Raw genomic sequence first — 22,119 nt, 5'->3', positions numbered from 1 at the left:
TGCAGCATGTCTTATGCCACCCTGGAGACCCCTCACTCAGCCCAGACACACTGCTTGCCAGCTTGTGGGTGCTGGTGGGGATAAAATGACTAAGTCGACATGGCACTCCCCTCAGGGTGACATGCCAACCTCACACTGCCTATAGGTATAGATAAGTCACCCCTCTAGCAGGCCTTACAGCTTCTGCACTGGAGGTCAGATCCTTCAGGTCCTGGGGGCTGCGGGTGCAGTGTCTTTGCCAGGCGTCGGGTTCTTTGAAGCAGGCAGTCGCGGTCAGGGAGAGCCTCTGGATTCCCTCTGCAGGCGTCGCGGTGGGGGTTCAGGGGGGTCAACTCTGGCTACTCACGGGCTCGCAGTCGCCGGGAAGTCCTCCCTGTAGTGTTGTTTCTCCACAAGTCGAGCCGGGGGCGTCGGGTGCAGAGTGCAAAATCTCACGCTTCCGGCGGGAAACGTGTGTTCTTTAAAAGTTGCTTCTTTGTTGCAAAGATGTTTCTTCTTTGGAGCAGAGCCGCTGTCCTCAGGAGTTCTTGGTCCTTTTAGATGCAGGGTAGTCCTCTGAGGCTTCAGAGGTCGCTGGACCCTGTGGAACGCGTCGCTGTTGCAGTTTTTCTTGCAGTGGGGAGTCAGGCCAGTAGAGCTGGGGCCGAAGCAGTTGGGGTCTCTGTTTTTTCTGCAGGGCTTTCAGGTCAGCAGTCCTTCTTCGTCTTAGGTTGCAGGAATCTAGTTACCTAGGTTCTGGGAGCCCCTAAATACTCAATTTAGGGGTGAGTTTAGGTCTGGGGGTTAGTAGCCAATGGCTACTAGCCCTGAGGGTGGCTACACCCTCTTTGTGCCTCCTCCCTGAGGGGAGGGGGGCACATCCCTAATCCTATTGGGGGAATCCTCCATCTGCAAGATGGAGGATTTCTAAAAGTCAGAGTCACCTCAGCTCAGGACACCTTACGGGCTGTCCTGACTGGCCAATGACTCCTCCTTGTTTTTCTCATTATCTCCTCTGGCCTTGCCGCCAAAAGTGGGGCTATGGCCGGAGGGGGGCGGGCAACTCCCCTAGCTGGAGTGCCCTGGGGTGCTGTAAAAAAGGGGGTGAGCCTTTGAGGCTCACCGCCAGGTGTTACAGTTCCTGCATGGGGAGGTGAGAAGCACCTCCACCCAGTACAGGCTTTGTTCCTAGCCACGATGGAAACGGTGGCCCCGCACTCACAAAGTCCACGGAATTTGCCCTGAACAATGTGGGGGTACCTTGGCTAGTGCCAGGGTGTCCTCACACTAAGTAACTTTGCACCTAACCTTCACTAAGTGAGGGTTAGACATATAGGTGACTTATAAGTTACTTAAGTGCAGTGTAAAATGGCTGTGAAATAACGTGGACGTTATTTCACTCAGGCTGCAGTGGCAGTCCTGTGTAAGAATTGTCTGAGCTCCCTATGGGTGGCAAAAGAAATGCTGCAGCCCATAGGGATCTCCTGGAACCCCAGTACCCCAGTACCCTGGGTACCTAGGTACCATGTACTAGGGAATTATAAGGGTTTTCCAGTGTGCCAATCAGAAATGGTAAAAATAGTCACTAGCCTGCAGTGACAATTTTAAAAGCAAAGAGAGCATAAACACTGAGGTTCTGGTTAGCAGAGCCTCAGTGATACAGTTAGGCATCACACAGGGGACGCATATAGGCCACAAACATGAGCACTGGGGTCCTGGTTAGCAGGGTCCCAGTGACACATATCAAACACACTGACAAAAGGGTTTCCACTATGAGCACTGGGGCCCTGGCTAGCAGGATCCCAGTGAGACAGTAAAAACACCCTGACAAACACTCACAAACTGGCTAAAAGTGGGGGTAACAAGGCTAGAAAGAGGCTACCTTCCTACACAAACGTCCCAGATTTCAGTGTAGCCATTATGGAACTGTGGAGTTTGTGTTTGACAAACTCCCAGACCATATACTCTTTATGGCTACCCTGCACTTACAATGTCTAAGGTTTTGCTCATGCACATATGCACTCACCTGTGGTATAGTGCACCCTGCCTTAGGGGTGTAAGGCCTGCTAGAGGGATGACTTACCTATGCCACAGGCAGTGTGAAGTGGGCATGCCACTCTGAAGGGAGTGCCATGTCGGCTTAGTCATTTTCTCCCCACCAGCACACACAAGCTGTAAGGCAGTGTTCATGTGCTGAGTGAGGGGTCCCCAGGGTGGCATAAGACATGCTGCAGCACTTAGAGACCTTTCCTGGCATCAGGGTCCTTGGTACCAGGGGTACCAGTTAGAAGGGACTTATCTAAGTGCCAGGGCTGTGCCAATTGTGGGAACAAAGGTACAGTTTAGGGAAAGAACACTGGTGCTGGGGCCTTTTTAGCAGGGTCCCAGCACACTTCCAATCATAACTGGCATCAACAAAAGGCAAAAAGTCAGGGGGTAACCATGCCAAGGAGGCATTTCCTCACAGTGTGGTTTTCTGATTCAAGTCTGCCTGTTCCTGAAAGCTGGGAAGATGGTGATTTTAGGTGACCTGACTCTTTTTCTCAAGAACTGGGTAAGGGCTACTCCATCTGTCCTGAAGTGCCCAGAGAGCCACAGGGTTCATACCACATCTTCTGGAGTTGTTGGCTGGCCTCAAGGGTTTTGCTTGCCTTTTCCATGTACTCTTCCATCCTTGAATGTAGGTCTAGTACATAGTCCACCACATCTTGTGCCTTTGAGGCTCACCGCCAGGTGTTACAGTTCCTGCAGGGGGAGGTGAGAAGCACCTCCACCCAGTACAGGCTTTGTTCCTGGCCACAGAGTGACAAAGGCACTCTCCCCATGAGGCCAGACACTCATCTGGTTGTGGCAGGCTGGCAGAAACTGGTCAGCCTAGCACTAGGAGTCGGACTGGTATTCAGGGGGCATCTCTAAGATGCCCTCTGGGTGCATTTTACAATAAATCCCACACTGGCATCAGTGTGCATTTATTGTGCTGAGAAGTTTGACAACAAACTGTAGGAGGCTGGCCTTGCTTATAGTGGGTGCCAAGTGGTACTTACAACTTGTGCCAGGTCCAGTTATCCCTTATTAGTAGATTAGTAGTGTTCTAGCAGCTTAGGCTGATGGAGGTAGCTATAGCAGAGCAGCTTAGGCTGAACTAGGAGACATGCAAAGCTCCTACCATACAACTTATATCACTTAGCACTATATCATAAGAAACACAATACTCAGAGTTACTAAAAATAAAGGTACTTTATTTTAGTGACAATATGCCAAAATTATCTCAGAGGATATACTCCCTTAGGCGGTAAGTAAAATACACAAAATATACACACAGACCAAAATCAGGTAAGTAAATAGTTAGCTAAGTAGTGCAAACACTGTAGAACAAAATAGAATGCAATAGGAGACAATTGGCCTAGGGGCAACACAAACCATATACTCCAAAAGTGGAATGCGAACCACGAATGGACCCCAGGCCTGGTGTAGTGTGTAGAGGGTGTGCTAAAACTAGTCAGCCCACACTGGTAGTTGGGTATGGTTTCAGGGGGCATCTCTAAGATGCCCTCTGGGGTGTATTTTACAATAAAATGTACACTGGCATCAGTGTGCATTTATTGTGCTGAGAAGTTTGATACCAAACTTCCCAGTTTTCAGTGTAGCCATTATGGTGCTGTGGAGTTCGTGCATGACAGACTCCCAGACCATATACTCTTATGGCTACCCTGCACTTACAATGTCTAAGGTTTTGCTTAGACACTGTAGGGGCATAGTGCTCATGCACTTATACCCTCACCTATGGTATAGTGCACCCTGCCTTAGGGCTGTAAGGCCTGCTAGAGGGGTGACTTATCCATGCCTATAGGCCGTATGAGGTTGGCATGGCACCCTGAGGGGAGTGCCATGCCTAATTAGTCATTTTCTCCCAACCAGCACACATAAGCCGGCAAGCAGTGTGTCTGTGCTGAGTGAGGGGTCTCCAGGGTGGCATAAGACATGCTGCAGCCCTTAGAGACCTTCCCTGGCATCAGGGCCCTTGGTACCAGGGGTACCAGCTACAATGGACTTACCTGGTTGCCAGGGTGTCCCAATTGTGGAAACAAAGGTACAGGTTAGGGAAAGAACACTGGTGCTGGGGCCTTGGTTAGCAGGCCTCAGCACACTTTCAAATCATAACTTGGCATCAGCAAAGGCAAAAAGGCAGGGGGTAACCATGCCAAGGAGGCATTTCCTTACAGGTATGCTTTGTTCTTCTCGGTTGGGTGGGTTTCAAAGAGGCACGATGGGAAAGGAATGAGTTTTTCCTTTTCCCTTGTGTTTCTTTGAAATGTATACCACTTGGCCACCAGGGAATTTTATTGGGCAAGGGTCACTCCCCTGTGGGAGCATATATTATGGCCCTTTCTGCTCCTCTTGGGGCAGATTGCCCATTTATTTAGGCCGATCTGACCCCAAGGGGGGGGGCAGAACCCACTAGACACCAGGGAACTTTAAATTTGGGCAATTGTGGGGAGCAGCCCCGTGGGAAAGGGTCCTCCCGTTAGAGGGAAACTATTGTGGCCTTTTCTGCCCCCCTTGGGGGCAGAGTGCCTTTTTTTGTTTTTTTTTAGCCCTCCCTTGCTCTCAAGAGGGGCAGAAAAACTAGACACCAGGGATTTTAAATGTTGGGTATTTTGGGGAGCGGCCCCTTGGACAAGGGTCGCTCTCTTTAGCAGCCGCATATTTTGGCTGTTTCTGCCCCATTGAGGACAGATCGGCTTCTTTTTTTTTTTTTTTTTTTTTTTTAGGCACATCTGCTCCCAAGGGAGGGCAGAGACCACAAAACACCAGGGATGTTTTATTTACTATGTTGGTGCTGTTGTTTTGGGGATCGGCCCCTTGAGCAAGGGTCACTCCCCTTTAGTGGGTGAATGTTTTTGCCATACTTCTAGGCCCATCTGCCCCCCATCTTTTTATGTGTGGACTGGCACGTTATTTACATTTGTGATTGTAATTTAATTTCTACTTTTTATGCTATTTCAAAGCTTTTGATTCCTTTGCTGTGACTACTGCTTGTGGTTTCGGCAGTAGTAGATCTGCAGTTTGGATAAAGGCTGGTGTTTGGTAAGATAAATGGTTTTGTACTGTTTACTTCAATGAGTACCATTGCTATTCATGAGATTCTTGTAAGTGGTGCAATAATAGCAGCACATTTATCTTATGTTGTATTGTGTGTGAAATTCTCGTTGGATTTGTGTACTATATGTATTGTGTTGTCTTATACATGATTTTATTTTGTTTTTCCTTTTTAGTGGGATATTGTTGGTGCACGCTGTGTCTGTGCAGAGTAGGTGCTACTGAGTCTAGCTGTCTCTGGTAAGTGATTGGTATAATTTTTGAGTATATAGGTCTTTGTGATAAAGCCACATTTTGTTTATTCCTTATTTTACACAGTGTTGGTTGTTGTTGACTTATTTGTCAAGTTACATTTATTAGTAAGGATCATGGCTAGCCGTATGATTACTGCTCAGCAGGTTGTCGGTGTCCTTTTTTAATCTTCCTCTGACCATGATTATGAGACTGACTCTGCTTCTGAGGGCGAGGAGGGAAGTGCAAGATTCTGGCAGTTAATTTTCTGCCCGAGAGGAATCATCTGATGACGAAGCCACTCTCAGTGTGGCTAAAGGGCCTGTTTTTGAGGAGGACACTGATGTGCCGATAGTACAGCAAGAGGCATCTGGGTTGCATCCTGGGGCTGCAAGACTTCCTTTTGGAAAAGCTGAACTCTTTGTTGCCCCAAACATGGTGCAGCCTGCTTTGCCTGCCTTTACTGGTGTCGCAGGGTGTAGAGTGAATACTGAAAACCCTTGGCTATACATTTATTTCAGATGCTTATGGATGATGTATTTTTGGGTGAGATTGTTGAGCAGACTAATTTGTATGCTGAACTGTATTTGAGGTACAACAGTGCCAGACTTAGGTTCTGCTCTAGAGCTGCCCAGTGGACTCCTACAAATCTAGAAGAGTTGAAGAAGTTCTTGGGTTTAACTTTTTTATTGTGCTTGGTAAGGAAGCCATTGTTGTCTTCATATTGGTCTACAGTCCCTTGACGGTAACGGCCATATTTCCTGCAATCATGAGTTATGATCAATTTTTGCTTCTGCTTCGGATCCTGCATTTTTATTATAATGCTTTTGCTATCCCACAAGATCACCCTGGTTGTGACCGTCTTTTTAAGATTCGGCCTGTCCTTGATCACTTTGTAGATCAATTTTTAGAGATCTATCTTCCAGGAAAAGAAATCGCTGTGGATGCGTCTTTGGTCCTGTTCAAGGGCTGTTTGGTTTTTAGGCAGTACATTTCTAGCAAGAGGGCACATTATGGAATTAAGATGTATATGCAGCCTGAGACTAGGACTGGTAATGTCTATAATTTCCATGTGTACACTGGTAGAGATTGCACTATTGATCCCCTAGTTACCTGGCCACTCTCTGAGTTAGTGAGAAAATTGTGTTGGAACTTGGTAGAGGACTTTTTTAACAAAAGTAACTGTCACCATTTGTGCCTAGATCACTTCTACACTGGCATGCAGTTGTTCAGGGAATTGTTCAACGTAGACAATGTTGCTTGTGGCACAGTCTGCTCTAACCATTAAGATTATCCAAAGGAGCTTGTGTGTAAAACAACTTGAAAGGGGACAGTGCAGTGCCTTGTGTAGCGATGAACTGCTAACTATGAAATTTGTAGACAAGAGGGATGTTTACATGCTGACTACCATCTACCTGTACACCTGTGACTGTTTGGGGTCAAGTTGTTGAAGTGCACAATACTGTGTGCATTTGAGTTCTAAATAAGCACCCACCCAGAACCCGCCCAGACTATCCACTACTGGTCCACGCTCACCACAGAGCAAACAGTCAAAATCATGAACAGCACCCTCTCCAGAGCTCCCTCGAACGCCTGCCCGCACCACATATACATCAGACCCAGCGCATCCATCGTCCCTGAGCTTCGTAACACAATTGACTGCTCCATCAGCATGGGCACCTTCCCTGAGGACTGGAAACATGCCGAAATACGCACTCTCCTGAAGAAACCTTCTGGCGACCCATCAGAACAAAATAATTTCTGGCTCATCTCACTGCTACCCTACCCTGCCAAAGTATTAGAGAAAGCAATCAACGCACAACTACGGAATTTCATCGAGGCCACCAACTCCCTGGAGAGGTCCCAGTCTGGCTTCCACAGCAATCACAGCACAGAGACAGCACTCTTGGCAGCCACCAACATCATCCGATTACTCCTAGACCGCGGCCACACACCAGCACTCATACTCCTCGACTTCTCAGTAGCTTTCGACATGGTCTCCCACAGCACTCTGCGCACCAGACACCAGGACATAGGAATCCACGGAAGAGGCCTGGAATGGATCTACTCCTTCCTCTTTGGCAGTCATACTCCCGCCCTACACTTTCAGACCCTCAGAAGTCAAATGCGAAGTCCCCCAAGGATCATCTCGAGTCCCACACTGTTGAATGTATACATGGCCCCTCTTGCTGCCATTATCAGAAGCCATGGTATGAACATTGTATCATATGCCGATGACACACAACTCATAATTTCCCTCACTGAAGACCCGGACACGGCCAAAAGGAACTTTCACGCAGGAATGCAAGCAGTCACCATCTGGATGAGAGAAAGCTGCCCTCAAGCTCAACTTTAACAAGATGGAGCTCATTATCTTCAGAAACACGATCTCAGCTTGGGACGACTCCTGATGGCCCACATCCCTCAGTGCCACCCCTGCACCAACCGAGCACACCTGCAACTTAGGAATCATCCTTAACTCCTCCCTCTCCATGACCCTCCAAGTGAACTCTGTCACCTCCTCCTGCTGGCACACACTCCGCAAACTTTGGAAGATCTTCAGATGGATCCCAGCAGACTATCGCAGGACAGTCACCCACACCTTAGTCGCAAGCAAACTCAACAACAGCAACTCCCTCTACACTGGCACCTCATCTAGGAACATCAAAAAACTTCAACTCATCCAGAACGCCACTGCCAGACTCATTATGGACCTCCCTCGCCGAGAACACATCTCCCAACACCTGAGCACCCTCCACTGGCTACCTGTCGAGAAGCAAATCTCCTTCAAGCTTCTCACCCACACGTAGAAGGCCAATACACAATGCAGGACCAGCCTACCTGAACTACACCATCTCCTTCAACACCTTCCCCAGATCCCTCCAGCCTACCCAGATGGCCCTGGCCACTGTCCATCGCATCCACAAAACCACTGCCGGAGGACAATCTTTCATCTACACTGCAGCAAGTAGCCGGAACAACCTCTCCCTGCACCTCAGACAAAGCCCATTGCTCACCATCTTCAGGAAGAACCTCAAGACGTGGCTCTTTGGATGATGCCCATCCTCCTCCCCCCCAGCACCTTGAGACCCTCACAGGTGAGAGCCTTGCTTTACAAATATTGATTGATTGATTGCTGGTGTAGGTAGAGTAAATCAGAGGTTGGAACCTTACACTGCTGTTCGTAAGGCTTACATTTGGTATAAGAAGTTGGCTATCCATCGCTTCCATTTAGCAATCTTTAATGCTCTTGCTGTATTCAAGGATAGTTCTCCAGAGTCAAAGTCAGCTTTTGTTTAGTTTCAGTAGTCTGTGATAGGCAGCCTTGTTGTAGTAGAATAGGCAAGTGCTCCTACAGTTGGAGTGGTGGAGGATGTGGCTAGATTATTCCTCCCATGCCCCAAAAAAACCAAACCCTATAAGAGATGTAGAGTCCGTAAGTGAAGAGGCATGCAAATGTATTACACACAAAATAGTTTTGGGAGCACCCATAAGCATTGCCTGGTCTGTATCATTTTATATTTTTTGTTCAGTTTCACATTTGGCATTAATGTGATCTATTTAGTGAAAGCTGTTGTGTTTGTAGTTTGTATTTATGTAAATTGGCCTGTGTTTTCTATTTTGTTAAAAAGAATATGATCGTGGTGTGTGGATCATGAAGCATGCCACCAACTAGGTTGGTGAGCCAGGCACCTTTTTAACAAAATATAAGGGTGTTTTTTTTTTACAATTTAAGTGTTTAGGACATCACAGAACTAAGAGACTTAATAGCATGCCTGCTTCTTGTCTAGGAAAAATCTACCAACTCTAGATATGTTTAAAAACTAGACACACAGATGAGTACAGGTGGTGTGCCTCTCATAGATCCCAACAAGTTTTCTTACCCACAATGCCCTTCCTCAAAATGTGACTAAAATCACACATCTTCCTTGCATTTCTGTGGCATATTCTTTCATAAACAGAAAAAAACTACACATTTTCTACCACTTAGCATACCCTCGGTCTACCGATGAAAAATTATACCTCACTTGTGTAGGTGCCCATAGAAGAGTCAGCCTAGTAACGTATTAAAAACTGCTCTTATGAACACACTTTGGTTCACCCTCAATCACGTTTTTGGCCCTTCCCTGTCGCAGGCGCTTGCCCCACCGACACAAGTGATTTATCTTTTTTATCAGGAGACTGAGGGGAACACAAAGTGGTAGGAAATTTGTGTCTCACCTCTGATTCCAGAACATAGCATCACAGAAATGTGAGGAAAATGTGTTTTTAGACACATTTTGAGGTTTTCAAGGGATTCTGGGTAGCAAAAATGTGGTGAGAAACCCACAAGTCACCCCATCCTGGATTCCCCTTGGTGACTAGTTTTCAAAACTGTACAGGTTTGCTAGGTTTCCCTAGGTGCCGGCTGAGCTACAGCCCAAAATCCACAGATAGACACTGTAGGAAAATGCCACTGTTGGCATGGTTACCCCCCACTTTTTGCCTAGCGTTGATGCCAACTTTGATTGAAAGTGTGCTGGGACCCTGCTAACTAGGCCCCAGTGCCAGTGTTCTTTCCCTAAAACTGTTCCTTTGTTCCCACAAGTGGCACAGCCCTGGCCCACAGTTGAGTCCTTGTAAAAGGTAACCATGGTACCAAGGGCCCTGTGGCCAGGGAAGGCTACAGCATGTATTATGCCACCCTAGGGGACCCCTCACTCAGCACATGCACACTGCCTCCTTGCATCTTGTGTGTGCTGGTGGGGAGGAAAAGGCTAAGTCTACATGGCACTCCTCTCAGGGTACCATGCCTACAAACCGCTACCTGTGGCATAGGTAAGTCACCCCTCTAGCAGGCCTTATAGCCCTAAGGCAGGGTGCACTATATAACAGGTGAGGGCATAGCTGCATGAGCAATATGCCCCTACAGTGTCTAAGTCCATTCTTAGACATTGTAAGTGCAGTGTAGCCATATTAAGTATATGGTTGAGGAGTTTGTCATTATGAACTCCACAGGACCATAATGGCTTCACTGAATACTGGGAAATTTGGTATCAAACGTCTCAGAACAATAAACTCACACTGATGCCAGTGTGGGATTTATTGAAAGATGCACACAGAGGGCATCTTAGAGATGCCCCTGTATGTTAGCTCAACTGCTAGTGTAAGACTGACCGGTCTGTGCCAGCCTGCCACTTTCAGCTGAGTTTCTACCACATGGGGTGAGTGCCTTTGTGCACTCTGTCGTCAGAAACAAAGCCTGTCCTGGGTGGAGGTGCTTCACACCTCCCCCTGCAGGAACTGTAACACCTGGCGGTGAGCCTAAAAGGCTCAGGCCTCGTGTTACAGTGACACAGGGCACTCCAGCTAGTGGAGATGCCCGCTGTCTGGACAAGCCCCCACTTTTGGCAACAAGTCTAGAGAGATAACTAGGAAAAACAAGGGGGAGTCACCCCCTGGGCCAGGACCACCCCTAAGGTGTCCAGAGCTGAAATGACCCCCTCCTTGAGAAATCCTCCACCTTGCTTTGGAGGATTAGGGCCAATAGGGATAGGAATGTGCCCCCCTCTGAAAAGGGAGTGGGCACAAGGAGGGTGTAGCCACCCTCAGGGACAGTAGCCATTGGCTACTGCCCCCTAACACCCCCCTAAAATTTGAATTTAAGAGCCCCCTGAACCAAGCTAGTCAGATTCCTGATGACCTCAAGAAAAGAAGAAGGACTGCTGATCTGAAAACCCTGCTTGGCCACAGCCCTACCGGCCCATCTCCTGCTTCAAAGACCCTGCAAAAGAAAAGCGACGTGTTCTACAGGACCAGTGACCCCTGAAAAGCCTCCAAGGGATTGCCTGCATCACCGAGGACCAAGACACTCCAGCAGACCTGTCCAACAAGAAGAAAAGGAAGATCCTTCCAAGGGACTCCCACCTCAATCCAGAAGCATGAGTCCAAAACCACTCTGCACCCGACGCCCAAGGCCAGAACACAGGTGGCCCAACTATCCAGAGAGGACACCCAGGCGATTCCGACCAAGTGTCTACCCTGGGCTGACCTCTCCGCCCCTCTGCGACGACTCTTCCAGAGGGAATACCACGGACCGCCCTGACTGCCCGGGACAAAGATTTCAATAGCACTGCACCCACAGCCCCAGACTCGAGAGAGACCGACCACCAGTGCAGCAGTAGCCAGCAGGTGGCCCTTCTTCCTGTCCAGTCAGTGGCTTGCCCGAGAAGCCCCGCTGTGCCTTGCTTGCAGCGCCTAAGTGACCCCCGGGGTCCATCCATTGAGTTCCATTGGGAACCCGATGCCCTGTTTGCACCTTGCACCCAGGTGCCACTGAGAATACGTGTTCGGTGCCTACTTGGGGCCCCCCCAGTGCTCCTCTGTATCCCCCCCCCAGTGCTCCTCTGTATCCCCATGGTCTGCCATCCTACAACGCGGGTACTTACCTGCAAGCAGACCGGAAAATGAGTACCCACTGTCTCCTTAGGGCCCCACATTATTTTGACTCCTGTTTGACCTCTGCACCTAACTGGCCCTGTGTTTCTAGTGCTGGGTGTCTTGAACCCCCAACGGTTGGCTACCTATGCCCTGGAGACTGAACCTGTAAGTCAATTACCTAACTCTAAAACTGTACTGTACTTTCTTCCCCTAGGAACTCTTGACACTTTTAACATAGCTTTTTGCTATTTTAAGAAAAACTGTGAACATTGTTGACTCCATTCAAGGTCCTGATTATACCTTTGCAAAGTACCTTTTATTTAATGTACTTACTTGCTAATTGAATCTTGTGGTTCTAGAAATAAATTAAGAAATAATATTTTTCTATATAAAAATCCTATTGCTCTGGAGTTAAGTCACTGAGTGTGTGTTTCTCTTATTGTCTGTGTGTACAACAAATTCTTAACACTACCCTCTGATAAGCCTAACTGCTCGACCACACTACCACAAATAGAGCATTAGTATTATCTATTATTGCCTCTGTCAAGCCTCTTGCGGAACCCCTGGGCTCTGTGCACACTGTGACCCTCATTACAACCCTGGCGGTAAATCCCGCTTACTGCCGTGAAGAAGACCACCAACATACTGCTGCTGCTGCGGAAGTCCGCTACAGGTATTACGACCCACAGCTCGGAATCTGCCACAATACAGACACCCACACAAGTCCGCCACACCAAAGGTTAGTGATAAACTGGCGATACCAAAACCCACACCATCACGCCAACAAGAATACGCCCACACTATCACGACGCACGAATCAACGCGTCGGTCTTTCAACCGTGGTAATCCATTGGCGGTACACACCGCTGCGCTCAAAATACACACACATATACAAAACACAACCACATTGGACAAATCGAAATACACACACCTGATTCACATACACACACCACACCCACACACACACAATCCAATATAAAGCACACACCCACATCACCCACAAACCCTTACTACCAGAAATTTGAAAGCAGGCCAGAGAGAGACACTACCTAAAACAACACCAGCATCCACAGACACACAACACCATCACTTACACAACATCCACGCACCTCAAACAACACACAACACATCCCCTCACACATCACAACACACACCATCTCACACATCACCCACACCACATCATGGCATCTCAACAACACCCCAGGTTCTCTGAGGAGGAGCCCAGGGTCATGGTGGAGGAAATCGTCCGGTTAGAGCCACAGCTATTCGGATCACAGGTGCAGCAGACATCCATTGCAAGGAAGATGGAGCTATGGCGCAGAATTGTCGACAGGGTCAACGCAGAGGGACAGCATCCAAGAGCATGGGATGACATCAGGAAGAGGTGGAACAACCTATGGGGGAAGGTGCGTTCCGTGGTCTCCAGACACCAGATTGCTGTACAGAAGACTGGCGGTGGATCCCCACCTCCTCCCCCACAACTAACAACATGGGAGGAGCAAGTCTTGGCAATACTGCATCCTGAGGGCCTCACAGGAGTAGCAGGAGGACTGGACTCTGTTAAGGCAAATCATTGCTACTTTATCCCCCACCCTACCTGCATGCCATCACATACCCTAGCCTTACCCTCACACCCATCACCCCAACAACCCACAGATACCCCACCAACACAACCCACACATACAAAAAACAAGCCCTGCATGTAACACCAATGCATGGACACCCATCACCAAAGCATGTCCACTATAGATACCCACACAGACCCCAAACCAACTATCACACAAGGACCAAGCCAAGAATGCAAGCACTGGAGTACAGGGTCACTCACCCATTGCACACGATGGCACACACAGATGCAATAATCATGCCTTTACACCCCTACAGGACCCCTACCCAAAGTCACTGGACAGGAGGTGCCAGACATATCCAGTCCCCCCACAGAAGAGACCCACAGTGATGACAGCAGCTCTGCACAACTGTATCAGGATGACCTGCCCGGCCCATCAGGGACCTCGGGACAGTCGATTCCCCTGACACAGTCACAAGCCACCACAGAGTCTCCCCCTCAGGAAACACCACCACAGCACCCACCCAGCGGGCCCATCTCTCTGTCCCCAGGACACGTCAATCAGCAGTGTGTCCACCACTACAGGGAACCCAGGCAACCCCACTAACACAGGACGATCAGGGACCTGGGGGCAGTGGCAGTGGGCACACGGTTCAGGGGACAGAGGCACAGGACAACAGGGAAGCTGGGAGGACTGCTGTGAGACAGGCTCAGGGAACCCACTCTCCACGAGGCACTCTCCAACATCATGGGAGCTTACCATCATTCCCAGGAGACGATGGCAACGGTACTGGCCAAGTTTCAGGAGACCCAGCGGCTGCAGGAGGAACACTACCTTGGGATCAGGGAGGACTTGAAGTCCATTAACAACAGCCTGGTCACCATTGCAGGGGTGCTGCAAGACCTTATCAACACCAGGAGGGACACAGTGGCACAACAAGGGGGCCCTGACACTAGCCTGGACGATGAACAGCCCTCCATGTGTGCCGGCGCTAGTGGACAGGAGGCACCGCCACAGGAACAGGACACCAGGTCCCTGAGATCCAGGAACAAGACACAGAACATTGCCAAGACCCCCGCCAGGAAATGAGACCCCCCTGAATGTCACCCTTCTGTCCCACTTTGTCACCCTGTCCATACTTCAACTGCCATTGCTCCACTTCCTATGCCCCTTTGGACAATGCACCTGTGAAACAAATAGACTGGACTCTGCCATGGAGATTCCTCCATCATCCCCCAGCCCATTTTACAACCCCCTCCTCTTATTAGCACAGAAATAAACACACTTCAATCACAAAACAATCTGGAGTCAGTCTGTGCTTTCACAAATGTGTAATTGCAATAACCATGGAATATAGCAATGTCAATTTACTTGTGCACATACCGATGTAACACAGCTGTAGGCCTGGAGGAAATATAGCAGAGGGCGCAAAGTGGGAACAACATCTGTGAAATGGAAAGTCAAAGTGACAAGTCAGGGTCCATACACTGAGTGAAAATGACAGACTTATGCTAGCTCCAAAAATTGTATGAGATGTGGGAGGCAGTGACATCTTCTTACCTGTGTCTCTCTAGAAGTATTGCATGATTATGTTGTTTCGGTTGTCGATATCCTCTTCTTCTGCCTCCTCTTCTTCAGTGTCCACAGGCTCCTCAGCTGCCACAAGACCACCAGCTGGCCCATCCTCCTGCAGAAAAGGCACCTGGCATCGCAAAGCCAGGTTGTGCAGCATACAACAGGCCACGATTATCTGGCACACCTTCTTTGGTGAGTAGTAGAGGGAGCCACCTGTCATATGGAGGCACCGGAATCTGGCCTTCAGGAGGCCAAAGGTGCGTTCGATCACCCGCCTAGTTCGCCCATGTGCCTCATTGTAGCGTTCCTCTGCCCTTGTCCTGGGATTCCTCACTGGGATCAGTAGGCATGACAGGTTGGGGTAACTAGAGTCACCTACAAATATCGTGGGATAACTGTTAGACACACACTAACCCTTAGGGACAACCCCATACCCAGACACCTATTGGGGCTATACACTTTATTGGGTCCTTGGCCTCACCTATTAGCCGCACACTGTGCCTCTGGAGTTGCCCCATCACATAAGGGATGCTGCTATTCCTCAAAATGTAAGCGTCATGCACTGAGCCCGGAAACTTGGCATTCACATGGAAGATGTACTCGTCTGCCAAACACACCATCTGCACATTCATCGAATGGTAGCTTTTTCTATTTCTGTACACCTGTTCACTTCTGCGGGGGTACTAATGCCACATGTGTCCCATCAGTGGCACCAATGATGTTGGGGATATGTCCCAGGGCATAGAAGTCACCTTTCACTGTGGGCAAAATCTCCACCTGAGGGAACACGATGTAGCTGCGCATGTGTTTCAGCAGGGCAGACAACACTCTGGACAACGCGTTAGAGAACATTGGCTGGGACATCCCTGATGTAATGGCCACTGTTGTTTGAAAGGAACCACTTGCCAGGAAATGGAGTACTGACAGGACCAGCACTAGAGGGGGTATCCCTGTGGGATGGCGGATAGCTGACATGAGGTCTGGCTCCAACTGGGCACACAGTTCCTGGATTGTTGCACGATCAAGTCTGTATGTGACTATTATGTGTCTCTCTTCCATTGTCGACAGGCCCACCAGCGGTCTGTACACCGGAGGATGCCGCCATCTCATCACCTGCCCCAGCAGACGTGCCCTATGGAGGAAAACAGCGAGCAGAGAGTCAGCCAACTCTGAGGTATCCCAAAATGTAATTTGCACAAATTTATTAATTCGCAACGTGCCTGTAACTGTGTGTTTTCCAGGTCTACATAGGTGTGACGCAGTTATTATTAATGCCATGTGGCCCCCTGAAATGGCGGCTGCCTGACCTGTAAGGTGGGTCAAGGGGATATGAGGTAACTTGTCTGGTGTTCTACACTGTCGCGGTGGGCGGTCAAAGACCGAGGCGCAATTCTGCATTGGTTAACATTGGGCCCTATGGGTCCGAGGAGCCAATGACGATGTACGCCGGCGGTGACGGTACGCACCGCCGCGGACGTGACCGCCATTTTCTGTCTGTTCCCTCACTTGATACCTACCTTCAACAGGAGAGGACCTACACTGCAAGTGCTGCTGTAATCTGTGTCTGGAAGCGACAATGACTCATGTGTCTGGGGAAAGGGCCCCTGCCTTCACTTCGGAGGAGTTGGAGAAACTAGTGGATGGGGTCCTCCCCCAGTACACGCAACTGTACGGTCCTCCAGACAAACAGGTGAGTACACTGTAAGCATGCTAAATGGGCAATGCCTGCTTTGAGTGGTGTGGCTGGAAGATACATGGGGGGGCTGAGGCCCACTTGTGTGGATGGGGAGTTTTTGTGCATCCTGGCATTGGTGGGAACTGGTGGGCTATGAGTATGACGGTCCGGACGGGTGAGTAATGTCCTTACTCCCGTACCATTCCTCTAGGTCAGCGCCCACTAGAAGAAGGCTATTTGCCATGCCATCGCCAAGGACGTCCGGACCCTGGGGGTCTACCACAGATGGAGCACCCACTGCCGTAAAAGATGGGAGGACTTGCGCCGCTGGAGCAAGAAGACGCGGAGGCCCAGCTGGGGATGTCCTCCCAACGGGGAGGGGTGCCCGTCGCACCATGACCCCCCTGATGTTCCAGATCCTGGCGGTGGCCTATCCGGAGTTGGATGGGCGCTTGAGGGCATCACACCAGCCACCATGGAGTTAGTACACTCTCATTCAGCTGACTTTGCGTGCATTACGAGGTGTCTGGGAGGGGGAGGTGGGCAGTGGGTTCCCCTAGGCCAGGGCGATCTTGGTAGGCAAGGCCCCTTGTGAGGCAGGCTATGTGGCACCCCAACCCCACCAGTGGTTAGAGCCATCTACACCTAGTCAGGCTCCTGTGACTTCCAAGTGTGCAGCAATTGGGCTTAGGCCTCGTACCCCATGGGCATGTGATAAATCTAGGAACTATAAGTGCATGGCGTATTGCAGAGGGCTGCTCACTGTCTGTTGTGTCCGCCAACTGTAGTGGTGTTGCGTACACTGAACATGTCTTTCTTCTTTCCTGCCCCCCCCCCCCTTTTTGTGGCCTCCCTGTTCTTGTGTGCAATAGCATCATCAAGCGGAGGAGCATTGGCACTGGAGTAGGAGGGAGCTGCATCCCACTTGGCCCTGGAGGGTGAAGCTACGGAGTCTGAAGGCACCAGTGGGATGGAGGTTGAGGGGATCTCCACGGCAGGAGCAGAGACCAGCGACTCCTCCTCTGATGGGAGCTCTCTTGCGGTGGCGGGCCCCTCTGTGCCCACCACATCAACAGGTACAGCCACCACCCCCCCCTACCAGCACCGCCCTCCCAGCAGCCAGCCCCTCAGCGTCTGTCTTGTGGGTGGGCATCTCCTTCGCCCCAGGCACCTCAGGCCCTGCCCCAGTCAGCCCTGCTGACCTCAGTAAGGAGGCTATTGACCTCCTGAGATCCCTCACTGTTGGGAAGTCTACCATTCTAAATGCCATCCAGGGTGTAGAGAGGCAGTTGCAACAGACAAATGAGGGCATTCATTCTGTCCAGGCAGCCCAACAGAGAGCATTTCAGGCTCTGCCCTCAGCACTGATGGCAGCCATTGTTCCTGTGTCCAGCCTCCCCCTCCAACCTCCTCCACCCAGACCCAATCCCCTGTACCTCAGCCTATCCCAAGCACACCATCAGACCAGCATGCACACACATCAACACACAAGAGTGGCTCAGGCAAACATAAACACCACACATCCCACAAGGCACTCACACAAGCACCATACCCATGCACACATAAAATCATCCACTTCCTCCACTGTGTCCCCCTCCTCCACGTCTCCCTCCTCCCTCCCAGTCTCGTCTCTACTCACACCTGCATGCACTACATCCTCAGCCACTACCTCCATCACGCCTATCACCACACACCGCTCACATGCACTCACCACTACCATTCACACATCCCTAGTGTCCTCTACCAGTGTGTCTGTGAGCTCTCCTCCCAAATTACACAAACGCAGGCACACACCCACCCAACAGCCATCCACCTCACAGCAGCCTCCAGCCCATGCACCTTCACCCAAATTCAGCAGACGTACACGTCCTACAACCACTACCTCTTCCTCCACTCCCAAACCCCCTCCATCTATCCGTCCCAGTGTGTCTAAGAAAACTTTTCCTGGCAAACCTTGACCTCTTCCCTTCACCTCCCCCCCACCCCCCTCCGTCTGTCCCATAGGGCCAGGCTTTCCAGGTCCCAGCCCAGCACCTCAGCCACCACATCCCCAGGCACAGTGGTGCCAGCAACTGCGGGGTCATGAAGTGTGCCAACCATCAGGGCTGCCAGTGTGTCACGTAGCGAGGCAAGGGCATTCTGCCACCGCCAAGGCGAAAAAGGTGCCCACATCTCAGAGGGAGAAGCCGAAAACACCAGCCACCAAGTGGTCAGGGAAAACGAAAGGGGATAGTGGCAAGACAACTGCGCCACCATCAAAGGTGGGGAAGGGCCAAAAACAGAAGGGCATGTCAGGAGAGGGCATGGTGGCACAGACTGAGGGACCAGTGTCACACCTTCTGTCCACGTCAACCTGTACGGCGGTGAACACTGCCACCTGCACCGCCTCCGGCACGTTTACAGCCGTTGCGACAGTCCCCAGCCTCTTCCCCTGTGGGCAGCCTTCCGAAGCTGCAGGAGACATCCTGCTTTCTCCCTCAGCAGGTGCTGACACATGCCCCGCCGCCACAGACCCCACCGCCCCCACAGACCCCGCCGCCAGCACCGCCCCCACAGACCCACAGCCAGCACCGCTGCCATGGACCCCGCAGCCAACACTGCCGCCACAGACCCCGCAGCCAGCACCTCCGCTATAGGCCCCGCCGCTATAGGCCCCGCCGCCAGGACCGCTGCCACAGACCATGCCGCCAGCACCGCCGCCACAGACCCCGCAGCCAGCACCGCCGCCACAGATCCCGCAGCCTGCAACGCCGCCGCAGACCACACCGCCACGACAGACACCACCGCCAGCACCGCCACGACAGACACCGCAGCAGGCAGCGGGCCCGCAACGTCCTCGGACAGTGGCACCACCGCTGACATGCCTACCATCCCCAGTGGTCAGTCGTCCGAGGCTGGTGGTGAGTTCGAGGACCCTGGGCAGCCTCCATGAAGCATTACTGTCATCACTGTTGTCACCTGCAGGTGGAATGCGAAGCCGCAGCAGTGTGGGGTATGTCGCTGCCTCTATGGCGTATCATGCTACCTGTACCTCGGCAATCTCGTGGCATGCACATCCAGGTGAGGGAATTGTACCGGCCACACTGCACGTGGAGCACTCTGGGCCCCAGGCCCCCTCCAGAACCAGTGGAGATTGACATCCACTACCTCAGTCCTTGGCAGGATGAAGCACTCTGGGCACCAGGCCCCCTCCAGAACCAGTGAAGATTGACATCCACTACCTCAGTCCTTGGCAGGATGAAGCACACTGGGCACCAGGCCACCTCCAGAACCAGTGGAGATGGACATCCACTACCTCAGTCCTTGTCAGGATGAAGCACACTGGGCACCAGGCCCCCTCCAGAACCAGTAGAGATTTACATCCACTACCTCAGTCCTTGGCAGAATGAAGCACTCTGGGCACAAAGCCCCCTCCAGAACCAGTGGAGAGATACATTCACTACCTCAGTCCTTGGCAGGATGAATCACTCTGGGCACCAGGCCCCCTCCAGAACCAGTGGAGATTGACATCCACTACCTCAGTCCTTGGCATGATGAAGCACTCTGGGCACAAAGCCCCCTCCAGAACCAGTGGAGATTGACATCCACTACCTCAGTCCTTGGCAGGATGAAGCACTCTGGGCACTAGGCCCCCTCCAGAACCAGTGGAGAGATACATCCACTTGAGAGACTGTGGCTTTGCACTCCCCTGGATAAAGCAGTGGGCAAACCACCCACTGGAGAGACTTGAGAGACTGTGGCTTTGCACTCCCCAGGATAGAGCAGTGGGCAAACCACCCACTGGAGAGACTTGAGAGACTGTGGCTTTGCACTCCCCAGGATAAAGCAGTGGGCAAACCACCCACTGGAGAGACTTGAGAGACTGTGGCTTTGCACTCCCCAGGATAAAGCAGTGGGCAAACCACCCACTGGAGAGACTTGAGAGACTGTGGCTTTGCACTCCCCAGGATACATCAATGGGCATGGAGCCCCCTTGTGCAGCAGTGGCGTTGTGCGTTCATCTGGCTGAGGTGCCCCGCCTCCCCCTCCCCCTGAGGTGCCTGTTTCATTTCGATCTGATGCCCCTCCAGTGTTCTCTCCGTTTCCAGTCAGGTATCATGTGTGGGCTTCACCCATGCATTTTGGGCCCAGTGGTCCACGGACAATGATTGGTGCACTATCCGGACTTGTGTAGTTGGTGTACATAATTGTGTTTACTGGATTTTGAACTTTGATAATTAGATTTCACATGACTACATTTGTTCAAATCAATTCCTTTTGTCCTTGCGTTCTTCCAGGGGGTGGGTGGGGTGTATGTGTACTGTTGCTGCATGTATTTGTGTGTATGGTGTTGTGGGTGTGGGTGGGGGTATTGTGTGTGTATGTCACTCTCTTTTCCCTCCCCCTCCCCTGTGTTGTAGGTGCAGTACTCTCCATGGTCATCCCCACCGTCGTTGGTGCTCCTGATAGAAGAGAAGGAAGATCAGTATCTGCAGTATCTGCAATTCGGGCTCCATGGCGTCCTGGTTCCTCGTGGGGTGGGGAGACGTGGGTGTTTTCCCTTCTGTGTACTGTTTCCGCCATATTTTGGTTTGTGTTGGTTCCGCCCCGGAAAAGGTGGCGGATAGGCATCTTGTGATAGGGTGGGCAGTACATTGTCTTCTGCCTGTCTGTTGGCGGGTACCGCTGCGCTGTTTGTTTGTACTGCCATGGCGGTCGGAGTTTTAAAGTGGCTGTCTATGTTGGTGGTTTCCGCCATGGTCATGATTCCTTTTTTTTTCCCGACTGCCTGTTTGCGATATTACCGCCGCTTTAACACCTACCACCAGGGTTGTAATGAGGGCCTATATCTCATTTTGATATAGTAGACACAGAGACAGCTTCCTACAGGCACATTGTGTTTTGGGGCGTTTCCTGTTACAGGTTACTAGGCCTACCCACTCAAGTGAGGTTCAATTTTTATTGGAAGACTGGGAGAAATGCTGGATGGAAGGAAGATTTTTCCATCACAGAAATGTGAGGAAAATGTGTTTTTTAGACAACTTTGAGGTTTGCAAGGGATTCTGGGTAGAGCTATGTGATGAGTGCCACACAAGTCTCCCTATCCTGGATTCCTCTGCAAAATGTACAGGTTTGCTAGGTTTCCATAGGTTCTGGCTGAGCAAGAGCCCAACATCCAAAGCTAGGCACATTGCAAAAAAATGAGTCTGTTTTCATTGGAAAAATGTGATGTGTCCATGTTGCATTGTGGTCCTTTTCCTGTCATGGGCACTAGGCCTACCCACACAACTGAGGTACAAGTATTTCCAGGAGACTTGGGGGGACACAGAATAGCAGAACAAGTGTTATTACCAATTGTCTTTCTCTGAATTTGCTCCTTCCAAAAGTAAGAAAGAAGTCATTTTGAGAAAGGCTCTGTAATTCACATGCTACTTATGGGTACCTCCAGATTCAGAGATGTGCAAATAACCACTGTTCTAAATTCCATATCTTGTACCTATTTCCAAAATACATAGGTTTCCTTGATACCTATTTTTCACACTTGATATTTTACCAAATTAATTTGCTGTATGCCCAGTACACATTGAAAAC

This window comes from Pleurodeles waltl, chromosome 7, assembly GCF_031143425.1.
Source record: "Pleurodeles waltl isolate 20211129_DDA chromosome 7, aPleWal1.hap1.20221129, whole genome shotgun sequence".
NCBI lineage: Eukaryota > Metazoa > Chordata > Amphibia > Caudata > Salamandridae > Pleurodeles > Pleurodeles waltl.
Note: the sequence above shows the minus strand (reverse complement) of the source record.